Source organism: Schistocerca piceifrons, chromosome 9 (genome assembly GCF_021461385.2).
Source record: "Schistocerca piceifrons isolate TAMUIC-IGC-003096 chromosome 9, iqSchPice1.1, whole genome shotgun sequence".
NCBI classification, from domain to species: domain Eukaryota; kingdom Metazoa; phylum Arthropoda; class Insecta; order Orthoptera; family Acrididae; genus Schistocerca; species Schistocerca piceifrons.
Window position 1 is genome coordinate 108,230,377 of NC_060146.1, and position 16,054 is coordinate 108,246,430.

Sequence of the window (16,054 nt, forward strand, 5' to 3'; positions counted from 1 at the left end):
TAACTACCTAGCTTTTTTTTTTTTTTTTTTTTTTTTTACTTTATTGTTATTTTAAAGCCTGGACAGCAGGCAGGCTGTCAGCAGCATACTACGCTGCTCTTCAGCCATAGAAGGTACAATCAGCAAAAACAGGAGAAAAACATAAAAGTTACAAAATGGTGGGCAATAAAACAGGAGACACAGAGAAACAAACACGGAGCCGTTCACACTCGACGATAAGCCACACTGCAAACTGTTGAGACGACGCACAAACACTGAAGGAGACGATGGCACTGGTGAACGATGGAGTGTGACGGTAAACACTGAACACTAAACATGACGGCACACACGATACACTGATGGCGGTGATCTCCGGCGCGCGAATGTCCACTGAGCGTGTGCGAGTCCGGGGACCTGCCAAGAGGGCAACAGGGATGAGGAGGGGGAGAGGGGAGGAAAAGAGGATGCCATGGCTTAGGAGACGGGGACAGGAGGATAGGGACAGGGGAGGGGGGGGCCCGGGGGACGAGGGACGAGAAAAGGAGGAGGGAGGGAAAAGGGAGAGAAGGGAGGGAGGGTGCCCCGAGGAGCAAGCACAGGAGGAGGGTGGGAGGATCAAAGTTGGTAGGAGGGGTAGATGGAGGGGAGGAGGGCATCATCAGGGAGGGGGAGCTGGCGGAAGCCACCTTGGGAGAGGGTAAGGAGGGTGGAGAGATGGAGACCAGGTGGGACGTGGGAGTACAGGCGTGGCAGCGGGCGGGGGTGGGAGAGGATCGGGGAGACTAGCGGGTGAGGAGGATCGAGTTTACGGGAGGTGTATAGGATTCGTATCCTTTCGAGGAAGAGGAGGAGGTGGGGGAAGGGGATAAGGTCATACAGGATCCGCGTGGGGGAAGGGAGACGGATGCGATAGGCAAGGCGGAGAGCATGGCGTTCAAGGATTTGGAGGGATTTATAAAAGGAAGGGGGGGCGGAGATCCAGGCGGGATGGGCGTAACAGAGGATAGGGCGGATGAGGGACTTATAGGTGTGGAGGATGGTGGAGGGGTCCAGACCCCACGTTGGGCCGGAAAGGAGCTTGAGGAGACGGAGTCGGGAACGTGCCTTGGCTTGGATTGTCTGGAGATGGGGAGTCCAGGAGAGGCGACGGTCGAGGGTGACGCCAAGGTACTTAAGGGTGGGGGTGAGAGCGATGGGACGGCCATAAACGGTGAGATAGAAATCAAGGAGGCGGAAGGAGGGAGTGGTTTTGCCTACAATGATCGCCTGGGTTTTGGAAGGATTGACCTTGAGCAACCACTGGTTGCACCAAGCGGTGAACCGGTCAAGATGGGATTGGAGAAGGTGTTGGGAGCGTCGCAGGGTGGGGGCAAGGGCAAGGAAGGCGGTGTCATCGGCAAACTGGAGAAGGTGGACGGGGGGTGACGGCGGCGGCATGTCCGCCGTGTACAACAAGTACAGAAGGGGGGAGAGGACGGAGCCTTGGGGCACACCGGCGGAGGGGAAAAAGGTGTAGGAATCGGTGTTATGGATGGTGACATAGGAAGGACGGCGGGAGAGAAAGGAACCGATCAGACGAACGTAGTTAATGGGAAGGGCGAAGGTTTGGAGCTTGAAGAGGAGACCGGAATGCCATACGCGGTCATATGCGCGTTCGAGGTCAAGAGAGAGGAAGATTGCGGAGCGACGGGAATTGAGCTGTTCGGAAAGGAGATGAGTGAGGTGAAGGAGAAGATCGTCAGAAGAGAAGGACGGCCGAAAGCCACACTGGGTAACGGGGAGGAGGCGGTGCTGGCGGAGATGCTGGTGGATGCGGCGGGTGAGGATAGATTCCAGGACCTTGCTGAAGACCGAGGTAAGGCTGATGGGACGGTAGGAGGAGACGGCGGACGGCGGTTTGCCAGGTTTGAGGAACATGAGGATACGGGAGGTTTTCCACAGGTCGGGGTAGTAACCGGTGGACAGGACTACATTGTAGAGCCTGGCCAGGGTGGAGAGAAAAGAGACAGGAGCTTCACGAAGGTGACGGTAGGTGACACGATCGTGACCAGGAGCGGTGTTGCGTTTGGTGCGGAGTGTATTGATGAGATCTTGTGTGGTGATGGGGGCATTAAGGTCCGTGTGTGGAATGTGGTCCAAGTACTGGAAACCAGGAGCGAGGGGAGGGACAGAGGTGTCAGTTCGATCGCGGATATCTGGGAAGAGGGAGTAATCGAACTGGGGATCATCAGGGATGGAAAACACATCGGACAGGTAGGAGGCAAAGTGATTGGCCTTACTAAGGGCGTCAGGGAAGGGGTGATCATCGTGGAGAAGAGGATAGTAGGGGGAGGGTTTAGTTCCGGTAAGGCGACGGAAAGCGGTCCAGAACTTGGACGAGTTTATAGGGAGGGTAGCAGTTAAACGGGTGCATGTCTGTCGCCAGTCCCGGCGTTTCTTGGCCGCGAGCAAATTTCGAATGTGTCGCTGTAGTTGCCGGTGGCGTCGTAGGGTGTCCGGGTCACGCGTGCGGAGGAAGGCACGGTAGAGACGACGGGATTCACGGAGGAGGAGGACGGCCTGTGGTGGTAAGGTAGGACGGTGGGGGTGGATGGCAACAGTAGGGACGTGGGCCTCCACGGCCTCAGACAAGGTCTGCTGGAGAAAGGAGGCGGCATGGGTGACATCATCGGGACGGCGGTAGGCGAGAGGGTGGCTATCGACCTGAGTGGAGAGGGTATCCCGGTAGGCATTCCAGTCGGCACGGGAATAGTCATGGATGTACTTAGGGGGAGGGTCATGACGAGGGTCGGGGCGGGGGCGACGGCCGTCTGAAACGGTGAGGAGGACAGGGAGATGGTCGCTACCAATAGGCTCCAGGACATCCACCGTAATGCGACCAAGGAGGTTGGGGGAGGAGAGGATAACATCGGGAGTGGAGGTGGATTCGGGACGAGTGTGCTGGGGGATGGGGATGAGGTCGCCTTGAAGGGAGGAGAGGAACCGATGCCACCGCCGTAACTGGGCAGCGGAGCGACTATGGATGTTGAGGTCAGCGGCGATCACATAGGAGGAGAAGGTACGGTCGATGTGGGAGAGGAAGTCGAAAGGAAGAGGGGCGTTGGGGCGGACATAGATGGTGGCACAGGTAATGGTAAGGCCGGGGAAGAAGAGACTAAGGATCAGGTGTTCGGTGGGGTCGGGAAGGAGAGGCTGGAGCCGAACGGGGATCTGGCGGTGGTGGCCAATGGCAACTCCGCCACGCGCAACTGGGAGGGGATTATCGGAGCGGTGGAGGAGATAGGGGGAGGTGTGGATTGAGTGGTGGGGTTGGAGGAAGGTTTCGTTGAGGAGGAAGGCATCCACACGGTGGGTAGCAAGGGTGTGCAGGAAGAATTAACTACCTAGCGCCTGGCACTGCTATTTATACCTGACGTTCGTTCCAAACACCTACAAGTACTTGCGTCATTGATACCTATCAGTATTACCTTACACTACTCAAGTTCCATTGGGGGAAACAAATACAGAAATATACAGAAAAAAAAAAACAGTAAAATACATTTTATTAGAGGCAGACTTTCTGTTCTTTGCTCTTTGTGTCTAATAGTTGCTTACACGCCCACTCACCGCCATCTTAAACGCTCAAAACTGCACAGTAGTTCTCCCCTTGACCGTCAGGCGCGCTACTGCTCACTCGCCTACCCCCCACACAGACGAAAGTAGCACAACCTCATTTAGCAAATACCGGCACACCCATTAAGACTCTTCGTTAGATTTTGTTATTTTGTGACCGCTGGTTAGTACTAGACACCAAGGAAACTGCCAACTGCATTTACATTGACTTAACAAACCATACACTTCTCAGCAAAAGCTGTTTGACGTACTGAGCAGTAAAATGCTAGTTTTACTCGAATCATGCCGTGAAATTGATTAATGTCGATTGGTGAAATATTTGTGTAACAGATTAGGCACCCTGGAAACACAATGAAATGAGATTTACAAATCCTCTCATGTAGCTGGGTTAAGTTGTTGAAATGAGTTTACCTTGCAGGAAAGTACAACTAGAAATCAGTCAGTAAATTGCTTCATAGCGCTGGGAACACGTGCTGCAGTCTTAAATATACAAGATACACGCTTCTTCCACATTGCGCCAAACAACCTGCCCAAAAATATATATTTTGGACTCCTCTACTGTTGTTTATGTTCTTGTCCAAGAAGAATCATAGAAAGCTAACAGTATCCAAACCTGCCTGCTGTCTCATTGGCCCCAGCTAATATATTGCCTGACAAAAATGAAAATATCTGAATGTGTGCTAAATAGTATCTCGAGTGCCAACCATTCATAACAGATCCAAACAATAAGACATTTTCTATGGGTCCATTTGTGCTATAGTAGGCAGCAAATTTTGCTCACTTTGCATATAGGAAGAGTCATATTCTCAAATGAAGAGAGACAGAAAGAATGAGCCATGACAAGCCAACTATTTCTGCTCTCAAAAAAAAAAAAAAAAAAAAAAAAAAAAAAAAATGCACCTGCTACTATTCTCACCTACACTTGCTCTACCACTGTGTTTTACATTGCATTCTATGATTTATATTCACAGATACAGTCACAAAATTTACCCCACAAGCACTGGTTCCCTCTCTTCAGTATTCCACATGCAATACATTCTCATAGCACACTGGACCATCATTAAGCTCACCATCCCATTTAAACTATCACAATGTATTATGTGTCACATTTGCACAGTAAATCCACAGTTCAAGGAATACACCAAGAAATGCATTAATCACACTGTTCAAAATGGAAATGCTATGGCTGCAGCCCACCAAATTCTACTGCACAATCACTGTTATCACTGCATGAAGGAGATTTTCCACCAGCAGCCTTTAGATGAAACATGTAAGCTACATAAAGGTTCAACAAAACCTCAACATCAGGGACTGCATTAGCTACGATCCAAATAGCTACTAGCCCTTACCTTTCTTTCAATCCCTCTGCTCTGCACACTACAGCACATGTATGTATTCTCAAAATGAGGCAAAGCCTTGCACAACATTACAGTTCTTCCTGCTTCATGTAACACACACCAGATAGGACACTGTCCTCAATGTGAGTGCCCTTACTAGGCACTGTGCAGCCTAACACATCAATCATCTCAAGTCAACAGACTCATTGCCCAATATTATCAACAGCAGTTCCATGGTCATAAGTTCTAATTATCAAGGTGTACACACAGCAGTGTCCAAAAAGGATCAAACATGCATCTAATCATCAGGACACAAACACAAATTATAACACTGGCAGTGCTGTGAAAATGAATTAAGTACAACACCTGCCTCCCACACACTCACCAACTTTCACTGTACTGCCCTAGTCTCCTCCACTAAATTCTGACAGAAGTTTTGTCAAATCCTACATTTATCAGTAATCACTGCATGTGTGTACCACAAGTATGTTATGGAGCAAGAATTGCCACTAGACAGAACCACATTTCAACTGTCCACATTGGCATCTTTTTTCACACATAGCAGTTGCACATCATCTTACACTGAGGAGAATGTTTCTCACCAGCTCCCTAAGACATGTACACAATTCATCAGTGAACACAGCCTAGTCTGTGTACATGGTCCCCAACAACCATCAGCTAAACACTTCCACAAGTGCAGAATGAGTACACAGATAAACACAGCTTGAAGCATTGTTTCTATGACACTTACACCCCCTCAGGGGTTGCCAAAAATTGCCACAGAGACGGTATTTCACGTCTCTCTGGCGGGGTATTGGTAAAAGTTTTCAACTAGCAATAATCGCACCTCAGTTATACTTCATTGGTTACGATATTGCCACTGCGCAAAGATTAACTACCTAGCTTTTTTTTTTTTTTTTTTTACTTTATTGTCATTTTAATGCCTATACAATAAGCAGGCTGGCAGCAGCACAATACGCTGCTCTTCAGCCAAATGAGACAGAAGCACAAAAAACAGGAGAAAAACAGAAAAGTCACAAAATGGTGGGCGAAAAAATAGGAGACACAGAGAGACAAACACGGAGCCGTTCACACTTGACGATAAACCACACTGCAAACTGTTGAGACGACGCACAGATACTGAAGAAGACGATGGCACTGGTGAACAACGGAGCATGACGGGAAACACTGAACACGAAACAAGACGGCACACACAAGACACTGATGGCGGCGATCTCCGGCGCGCGAAAGTCCACGTAGCGTGTGCGAGTCCGGGGACCTGCCAAGAGTGGAACAGGGGGGAGGTGGGGGTGAGGGGAGAAAAGGATGCCAACGGCGGGGGAGACGGGGGCAAGAGGGAGAGGGACAGGGGAGGGGAGGCCCGGGGGAGAAGGGGAGAGAAAAGGAGGAGGGAGGGAAAAAGGGAGAGAAGGGAGGGAGGGTGCCCGGAGGAGCAAGCACGGGAGGAGGGCGGGAGGATCAAAGTTGGTAGGAGGGGTAGATGGAGGGGAGGAGGGCATCATCAGGTAGGGGGAGCTGGCGGAAGCCACCTTGGGAGAGGGTAAGGAGGGTGGAGAGATGGAGACCGGGTGGGACATGAGAGTACAGGCGCGGCAGCGGGCGGGGGTGGGAGAGGATCGGGGAGACGAGCGGGTGGGGAGGATCGAGTTTACGGGAGGTGTAGAGGATTCGTATCCTTTCGAGGAAGAGGAGGAGGTGAGGGAAGGAGATAAGATCATACAGGATCCGCGTGGGGGAGGGGAGACGGATGCGATAGGCAAGGCGGAGAGCATGGCGTTCAAGGATTTGGAGGGATTTATAAAAGGAAGGGGGGGCGGAAATCCAGGCGGGATGGGCGTAACAGAGGATAGGGCGGATGAGGGACTTATAGGTGTGTAGGATGGTGGAGGGGTCCAGACCCCACGTACGGCCGGAAAGGAGCTTGAGGAGACGGAGTCGGGAACGTGCCTTGGCTTGGATTGTCTGGAGATGGGGAGTCCAGGAGAGGCGACGGTCGAGGGTGACGCCAAGGTACTTAAGGGTGGGGGTGAGAGCGATAGGACGGCCATAAACGGTGAGATAGAAATCAAGGAGGCGGAAGGAAGGGGTGGTTTTGCCTACAATGATCGCCTGGGTTTTGGAGGGATTGACCTTAAGCAACCACTGGTTGCACCAAGCAGTGAAGCGGTCAAGATGGGATTGGAGAAGGCGTTGGGAGCGTTGGAGGGTGGGGGCAAGAGCAAGGAAGGCAGTGTCATCGGCAAACTGGAGAAGGTGGACGGGGGGTGACGGCGGCGGCATGTCCGCCGTGTACAAAAGGTACAGAAGGGGGGAGAGGACGGAGCCTTGGGGCACACCGGCGGAGGGGAAAAAAGTGTAGGAATCTGTGTTATGGATGGTGACATAGGAAGGACGGCGGGAGAGAAAGGAACCGATCAGACGGACGTAGTTAATGGGAAGGGCAAAGGTTTGGAGCTTGAAGAGGAGACCGGAATGCCAGACACGGTCATAAGCGCGTTCGAGGTCAAGGGAGAGGAAGATGGCGGAGCGACGGGAATTAAGCTGTTCGGAGAGGAGATGAGTGAGGTGAAGGAGAAGATCGTCGGAAGAGAAGGATGGCCGAAAGCCACACTGGGTGACGGGAAGGAGGCGGTGCTGGCGGAGATGCTGATGGATGCGGCGGGTGAGGATAGATTCCAGGACCTTGCTGAAGACCGAGGTAAGGCTGATAGGACGGTAAGAGGAGACGGCGGACGGCGGTTTGCTAGGTTTAAGGAACATGAGGATGCGGGAGGTTTTCCACAGGTCGGGGTAGTAACCGGTGGACAGGACTACATTGTAGAGCCTGGCCAGGGTGGAGAGGAAAGAGACAGGAGCTTCACGAAGGTGACGGTAGGTGGCACGATCGTGACCAGGAGCGGTGTTGCGTTTTGTGCGGAGTGTATCAATGAGATCCTGTGTAGTGATAGGGGTATTGAGTTCCGTGTGTGTAATGTTGTCCAAGTACTGGAAACCAGGAGCGAGGGGAGGGACAGAGGTGTCAGTTCGATCGCGGATATCCGGGAAGAGGGAGTAATCGAACTGAGGATCATCGGGGATGGAGAAAACATCGGAGAGGTAGGAGGCAAAGTGATTGGCCTTACTAAGGGCGTCAGGGAAGGGGTGGTCATCGTGGAGAAGAGGATAGTAGGGGGAGGGTTTAGTTCCGGTAAGGCGACGGAAGGCCGACCAGAACTTGGACGAGTTGATTGGTAGGGTTTCATTCAAACGGGTGCATGTCTGTCGCCAGTCCCGGCGTTTCTTAGCCGCGAGCAAATTACGAACGTGTCGCTGGAGTTGCCGGTGGCGTCGTAGTGTGTCCGGGTCACGCGTGCGGAGGAAGGCACGGTAGAGACGACGGGATTCACGGAGGAGGAGAACGGCCTGCGGGGGTAAGGTAGGACGGTGGGGGTGGATGGCGACAGTAGGAACGTGGGCCTCCACGGCCTCAGACAAGGTCTGCCGGAGAAAGGAGGCGGCATGGGTGACATCGTCAGGGTGGTGGTAGGTGAGAGGGTGGCTATCGACCTGGGTGGAGAGGGTATCCCGGTAGGCATTCCAGTCGGCTCGGGAATAATCGTGGACATACTTAGGGGGAGGATCAGTACGAGGGTCGGGGCGAGGGCGACGACCGTCCGATACGGTGAGGAGGACAGGGAGATGGTCGCTACCAATAGGTTCCAGGACATCCACCGTTATGCGGCCAAGGAGGTTGGGGGAGGAGAGGATAACATCAGGAGTGGAGTTGGATTCGGGACGGGTGTGCTGGGGGATGGGAATGAGGTCGCCTTGAAGGGAGGAGAGGAACCGATGCCACCGCCGTAACTGGGCGGCGGAACGACTATGGATGTTGAGGTCGGCGGCGATCACGTAGGAGGAGAAGGTACGGTCAATGTGGGAGAGGAAGTCGAAGGGAAGAGGGGCGTTAGGGCGGACATAGATGGTGGCGCAGGTAATGGTAAGGCCAGGGAAGAAGAGACTAAGGATCAGGTGTTCGGTGGGGTCGGGAAGGAGAGGTTGGAGCCGAACGGGGAGCTGGCGGTGGTGGCCAATGGCAACTCCGCCACGCGCAACTGGGAGGGGATTATCGGAGCGGTGGAGGAGATAGGGGGAGGTGTGGACGGAGTGGTGGGGTTGGAGGAAGGTTTCATTGAGGAGGAAGGCATCCACACGGTGGGTAGCAAGGGTGTGCAGGAAAAGGTTCTTGTTGGCGGGAAGGGAGCGGATATTGTTGAAAAGGATACGATGCTGTCGTGCCAAGATAAGGATTTAGACGAGGGTGTCAATGCGGGAGAAGGTGAAATGGGCCTGGTTATTGGAATAGGTGGCGTACATTTTAAGGTGGAATATGGAACGGGCGGCGAGGGAGATCTGTTGGAGGGTGTGGGGGCGCTGAAAGGGATGGACGTTTTGGAGGACAATGGAGAGGAACCTGATGATGTCCTCAGCAGTGGGAGGGGGACGAAGGGAATTGCCAGGAGGGGTGGGGGCGTCCAGGGGACGGACAGGGACGGTGAGTTCAGGGGTGGTGGGAGGGGGCCGGGCTTTACACTTTTGGGAGTAGGTAGGGTGGGGGAGGCTGCAGGTATTACAGGAGGGAGGGGATTGGAGGTTGGGGCACTGCCGGAGGAAGTGCGCTTGGCGACAATGCGGGCAAGTGGGGGCCTCGCGGCACTCGGCTGTTGTGTGTGCATTATAGCGCAGACATCTCTGGCAGCGCAGGGATTGAGGGGGGGAACGGGAGGGGTCGACTTTGTACCGCTGATTGAAGAGGAGGGCACCCTCCTTCAGGAGACGGTCAATGGAGGGGGCGTCCTCAGAGAACACCCGCATAAGGCGGGTGGGGCCGGTCGCGTTAAAAATGCGGCGGACTGCCCGCACCTCCAGGGTGGGATGGGCCTTCAGCTCCGCCAACACCTCCTCCTCCGTGATCGACGGACTAAGCCGAGTGATCACGGCGGTGAGGGTCGGCGGGCGACGCGGGGGTTGGGGTTGGCGGGTAGGAGATGGGGAGGGAGCAGGGGTGAGGGAGGCGTTAGGGCCAAAACGGGTGATGGGGAGGCGGGAGAGGATGTCAGTATGGAGGGTTGGGCTGGGGGAGGAGATGAGAACGGAATCCCGTCTGGGAGTAAGGAGAGAGATGGGGGCGCCAGGGAAATGTTGGCGGAGGAGGAGGGAGAGATTCCGGGCCTCGAGGAATGAAGGATCGGGACGGGACAGGAGATATTTGTAGAGACCGGGTGGGGAGGAGGAGGAGGAGGAGGAGGAGGAGGAGGAGGGAGCGGGGCCTGGTGGTGGGGATGGGGGGCAGGGTGGAGCCTTTTTATGAGCAGAGGGAGTGGGGGCGGCACTAGGGCGTTTGACAGCGGCAGATGGGCGGGTGGTGACAAGAGGGACGGGAACAATGGGGAGGTGGTGGGAAGGGGCAGGTCCCGGCACGGATGCAGCAGGCGGCGCCGGAGATAATGACTGTGATGGTGCAGGCGAAGGTGGCAGTGACGGCGACGGTGAAGGCGATGAAGATGGCGGTGGTGGTGGTGGCGGCGGTGACGGCGATGGCGACGGGGAGAGCTGGGCGTGGGCAGTGGCCCGACGGGCCACCACCCGAGCCGGAGCGGCAGTGACAGGCTGGGGGAGGGGGGGGAAGGGATCAGAACGAGAGGAAGAGGCGGGAGAGGGGGCGACAAAAAGCGAGGGCGAAGGGATAGAGAGGAGGGGAGGGATGGAAGGAGGGGGGTGGGACTGGGCACACCAAGTGATAGTGGTGGAGGCGGCGGAAGGGGACGTATACACGATGGCGGTGGTGGTGGTTGTGACGGTGGTGGTGGGGGCAGACATGACGACAAGGAGAAGAAAGAAAAAACACAGCACTAAAAGGACAGGACACACACTGGGGGACGACGGACGGCGACGGCGACGGCGAACGGCGACGGCGAACGGCGAACGGCGAACGGCGACGGCGAACGGCGAGAGGCAGGAACGCTGCTGCCGCGGACGGGGCCGGGGCGGCTGCGGCTGCTGCTGCTGCTGCTGCTGCTGCTGCCGCTGCTGCCTGGACTGCTGCTGGCTGGACTGCTGCTGGCGGGACTGCTGCTGGCACCGGAGGGCTGCTGGCTGGCTGGCTGGCTGGCTGGCTGGCAGGCGGCGGGACCACTGCTGCAGGCCGGGACCGGGAACTGCTGCTGCTGCTGCTGCTGCTGCTGCTGCTGCTGCTGCTGGGCTGGGCTGGGCTGGGCTGGCTGGCTGGCTGGCTGGCACCTGTAAACCCTAACACTTCGATTAGCGCGAAAGATTGCACCATCGAAGGGCGGTAACCTTGCGGTGTACCGCCGGAGATGACTACCTAGCGCCTGGCACTGCTATTTATACCTGACGTTCGTTCCAAACACCTACAAGTACTTGCGTCATTGATACCTATCAGTATTACCTTACACTACTCAAGTTCCATTGGGGGAAACAAATACAGAAATATACAGAAAAAAAAACAGTAAAATACATTTTATTAGAGGCAGACTTTCTGTTCTTTGCTCTTTGTGTCTAATAGTTGCTTACACGCCCACTCACCGCCATCTTAAACGCTCAAAACTGCACAGTAGTTCTCCCCTTGACCGTCAGGCGCGCTACTGCTCACTCGCCTACCCCCCACACAGACGAAAGTAGCACAACCTCATTTAGCAAATACCGGCACACCCATTAAGACTCTTCGTTAGATTTTGTTATTTTGTGACCGCTGGTTAGTACTAGACACCAAGGAAACTGCCAACTGCATTTACATTGACTTAACAAACCATACACTTCTCAGCAAAAGCTGTTTGACGTACTGAGCAGTAAAATGCTAGTTTTACTCGAATCATGCCGTGAAATTGATTAATGTCGATTGGTGAAATATTTGTGTAACAGATTAGGCACCCTGGAAACACAATGAAATGAGATTTACAAATCCTCTCATGTAGCTGGGTTAAGTTGTTGAAATGAGTTTACCTTGCAGGAAAGTACAACTAGAAATCAGTCAGTAAATTGCTTCATAGCGCTGGGAACACGTGCTGCAGTCTTAAATATACAAGATACACGCTTCTTCCACATTGCGCCAAACAACCTGCCCAAAAATATATATTTTGGACTCCTCTACTGTTGTTTATGTTCTTGTCCAAGAAGAATCATAGAAAGCTAACAGTATCCAAACCTGCCTGCTGTCTCATTGGCCCCAGCTAATATATTGCCTGACAAAAATGAAAATATCTGAATGTGTGCTAAATAGTATCTCGAGTGCCAACCATTCATAACAGATCCAAACAATAAGACATTTTCTATGGGTCCATTTGTGCTATAGTAGGCAGCAAATTTTGCTCACTTTGCATATAGGAAGAGTCATATTCTCAAATGAAGAGAGACAGAAAGAATGAGCCATGACAAGCCAACTATTTCTGCTCTCAAAAAAAAAAAAAAAAAAAAAAAAAAATGCACCTGCTACTATTCTCACCTACACTTGCTCTACCACTGTGTTTTACATTGCATTCTATGATTTATATTCACAGATACAGTCACAAAATTTACCCCACAAGCACTGGTTCCCTCTCTTCAGTATTCCACATGCAATACATTCTCATAGCACACTGGACCATCATTAAGCTCACCATCCCATTTAAACTATCACAATGTATTATGTGTCACATTTGCACAGTAAATCCACAGTTCAAGGAATACACCAAGAAATGCATTAATCACACTGTTCAAAATGGAAATGCTATGGCTGCAGCCCACCAAATTCTACTGCACAATCACTGTTATCACTGCATGAAGGAGATTTTCCACCAGCAGCCTTTAGATGAAACATGTAAGCTACATAAAGGTTCAACAAAACCTCAACATCAGGGACTGCATTAGCTACGATCCAAATAGCTACTAGCCCTTACCTTTCTTTCAATCCCTCTGCTCTGCACACTACAGCACATGTATGTATTCTCAAAATGAGGCAAAGCCTTGCACAACATTACAGTTCTTCCTGCTTCATGTAACACACACCAGATAGGACACTGTCCTCAATGTGAGTGCCCTTACTAGGCACTGTGCAGCCTAACACATCAATCATCTCAAGTCAACAGACTCATTGCCCAATATTATCAACAGCAGTTCCATGGTCATAAGTTCTAATTATCAAGGTGTACACACAGCAGTGTCCAAAAAGGATCAAACATGCATCTAATCATCAGGACACAAACACAAATTATAACACTGGCAGTGCTGTGAAAATGAATTAAGTACAACACCTGCCTCCCACACACTCACCAACTTTCACTGTACTGCCCTAGTCTCCTCCACTAAATTCTGACAGAAGTTTTGTCAAATCCTACATTTATCAGTAATCACTGCATGTGTGTACCACAAGTATGTTATGGAGCAAGAATTGCCACTAGACAGAACCACATTTCAACTGTCCACATTGGCATCTTTTTTCACACATAGCAGTTGCACATCATCTTACACTGAGGAGAATGTTTCTCACCAGCTCCCTAAGACATGTACACAATTCATCAGTGAACACAGCCTAGTCTGTGTACATGGTCCCCAACAACCATCAGCTAAACACTTCCACAAGTGCAGAATGAGTACACAGATAAACACAGCTTGAAGCATTGTTTCTATGACACTTACACCCCCTCAGGGGTTGCCAAAAATTGCCACAGAGACGGTATTTCACGTCTCTCTGGCGGGGTATTGGTAAAAGTTTTCAACTAGCAATAATCGCACCTCAGTTATACTTCATTGGTTACGATATTGCCACTGCGCAAAGATTAACTACCTAGCTTTTTTTTTTTTTTTTTTTCTTTATTGTTATTTTCAAACCCGTACAAACAGGCAGGCTGTCAGCAGCATGGTACGCCGCTCTTCAGCCGTAGAGGAGATAAAGATAGAACAGAAAGAATACACAAATGTGACATAACGGTGGGTAATAAAACAGTAGACACATAAAGACAAACACGGAGCCGTTCACACTTGACGAAAATTCACTACAAACTGTTGTCACGACGCACTAACACTGAAGATGGCGATGGCACAGGTGAACGATGGAGTATGACGGGAACACTGAACACGAAACACGACGGCACTCACGAGACACTGATGGCGACGATCTCCGGCGCGCGAATGTCCACTCAGCGTGTACGAGTCCGGGGACCTGCCAAGAGAGGAGGTGGAGGAGGAGGAAGGGGAAATGGGAGAGGGGAGAGCAGAGATGCCATGGGCAAAGGAGAGAGGGGGAGGGAGGTAGGGGGAGTGAAGCCCGGAGGAGAGGGTAGGAGGGAGGGGGGAAAGGAAAGAGAAGGGAAGGGAAAAGGGGGGGAGGGAGGGTGCCTGAAGGAAAGGACACAGGAGGGGGGGGAGGATCAAAGTTGATAGGAGGGGTAGATGCAGGGGAGGAGGACATCATCAGGGAGGGGGAGCTGGCGGAAACCACCTTGGGAGAGGGTAAGGAGGGTGGAGAGATGGAGACCGGGTGGGACGTGGGAGTACAGGCGTGGCAGCGGGCGGGGGTGGGAGAGGATCGGGGAGACTAGCGGGTGAGGAGGATCGAGTTTACGGGAGGCGTATAGGATTCGTATCCTTTCGAGGAAGAGGAGGAGGTGGGGGAAGGGGATAAGGTCATACAGGATCCGCGTGGGGGAAGGGAGACGGATGCGATAGGCAAGGCGGAGAGCATGGCGTTCAAGGATTTGGAGGGAGTTATAAAAGGAAGGGGGGGCGGAGATCCAGGCGGGATGGGCGTAACAGAGGATAGGGCGGATGAGGGACTTATAGGTGTGGAGGATGGTGGAGGGGTCCAGACCCCACGTTCGGCCGGAAAGGAGCTTGAGGAGACGGAGTCGGGAACGTGCCTTGGCTTGGATTGTCTGGAGATGGGGAGTCCAGGAGAGGCGACGGTCGAGGGTGACGCCAAGGTACTTAAGGGTGGGGGTGAGAGCGATGGGACGGCCATAAACGGTGAGATAGAAATCAAGGAGGCGGAAGGAGGGAGTGGTTTTGCCTACAATGATCGCCTGGGTTTTGGAAGGATTGACCTTGAGCAACCACTGGTTGCACCAAGCGGTGAACCGGTCAAGATGGGATTGGAGAAGGTGTTGGGAGCGTCGCAGGGTGGGGGCAAGGGCAAGGAAGGCGGTGTCATCGGCAAACTGGAGAAGGTGGACGGGGGGTGACGGCGGCGGCATGTCCGCCGTGTACAACAAGTACAGAAGGGGGGAGAGGACGGAGCCTTGGGGCACACCGGCGGAGGGGAAAAAGGTGTAGGAATCGGTGTTATGGATGGTGACATAGGAAGGACGGCGGGAGAGAAAGGAACCGATCAGACGAACGTAGTTAATGGGAAGGGCGAAGGTTTGGAGCTTGAAGAGGAGACCGGAATGCCATACGCGGTCATATGCGCGTTCGAGGTCAAGAGAGAGGAAGATTGCGGAGCGACGGGAATTGAGCTGTTCGGAAAGGAGATGAGTGAGGTGAAGGAGAAGATCGTCAGAAGAGAAGGACGGCCGAAAGCCACACTGGGTAACGGGGAGGAGGCGGTGCTGGCGGAGATGCTGGTGGATGCGGCGGGTGAGGATAGATTCCAGGACCTTGCTGAAGACCGAGGTAAGGCTGATGGGACGGTAGGAGGAGACGGCGGACGGCGGTTTGCCAGGTTTGAGGAACATGAGGATACGGGAGGTTTTCCACAGGTCGGGGTAGTAACCGGTGGACAGGACTACATTGTAGAGCCCGGCCAGGGTGGAGAGAAAAGAGACAGGAGCTTCACGAAGGTGACGGTAGGTGACACGATCGTGACCAGGAGCGGTGTTGCGTTTGGTGCGGAGTGTATTGATGAGATCTTGTGTGGTGATGGGGGCATTAAGGTCCGTGTGTGGAATGTGGTCCAAGTACTGGAAACCAGGAGCGAGGGGAGGGACAGAGGTGTCAGTTCGATCGCGGATATCTGGGAAGAGGGAGTAATCGAACTGGGGATCATCAGGGATGGAAAACACATCGGACAGGTAGGAGGCAAAGTGATTGGCCTTACTAAGGGCGTCAGGGAAGGGGTGATCATCATGGAGAAGGGG

General features: G+C 53.0%; 2 non-coding genes across 2 annotated transcripts; both read right to left on the reverse strand.

The window, feature by feature from the left end:
- Positions 1–5,680: 5,680 nt before the first annotated feature.
- Positions 5,681–5,820, reverse strand: LOC124717500. The gene has a single exon (XR_007005766.1). It is a non-coding gene; the product is annotated as a U4 spliceosomal RNA (small nuclear RNA).
- Positions 5,821–13,620: 7,800 nt separating this feature from the next.
- Positions 13,621–13,760, reverse strand: LOC124717501. The gene has a single exon (XR_007005767.1). It is a non-coding gene; the product is annotated as a U4 spliceosomal RNA (small nuclear RNA).
- Positions 13,761–16,054: the final 2,294 nt, after the last annotated feature.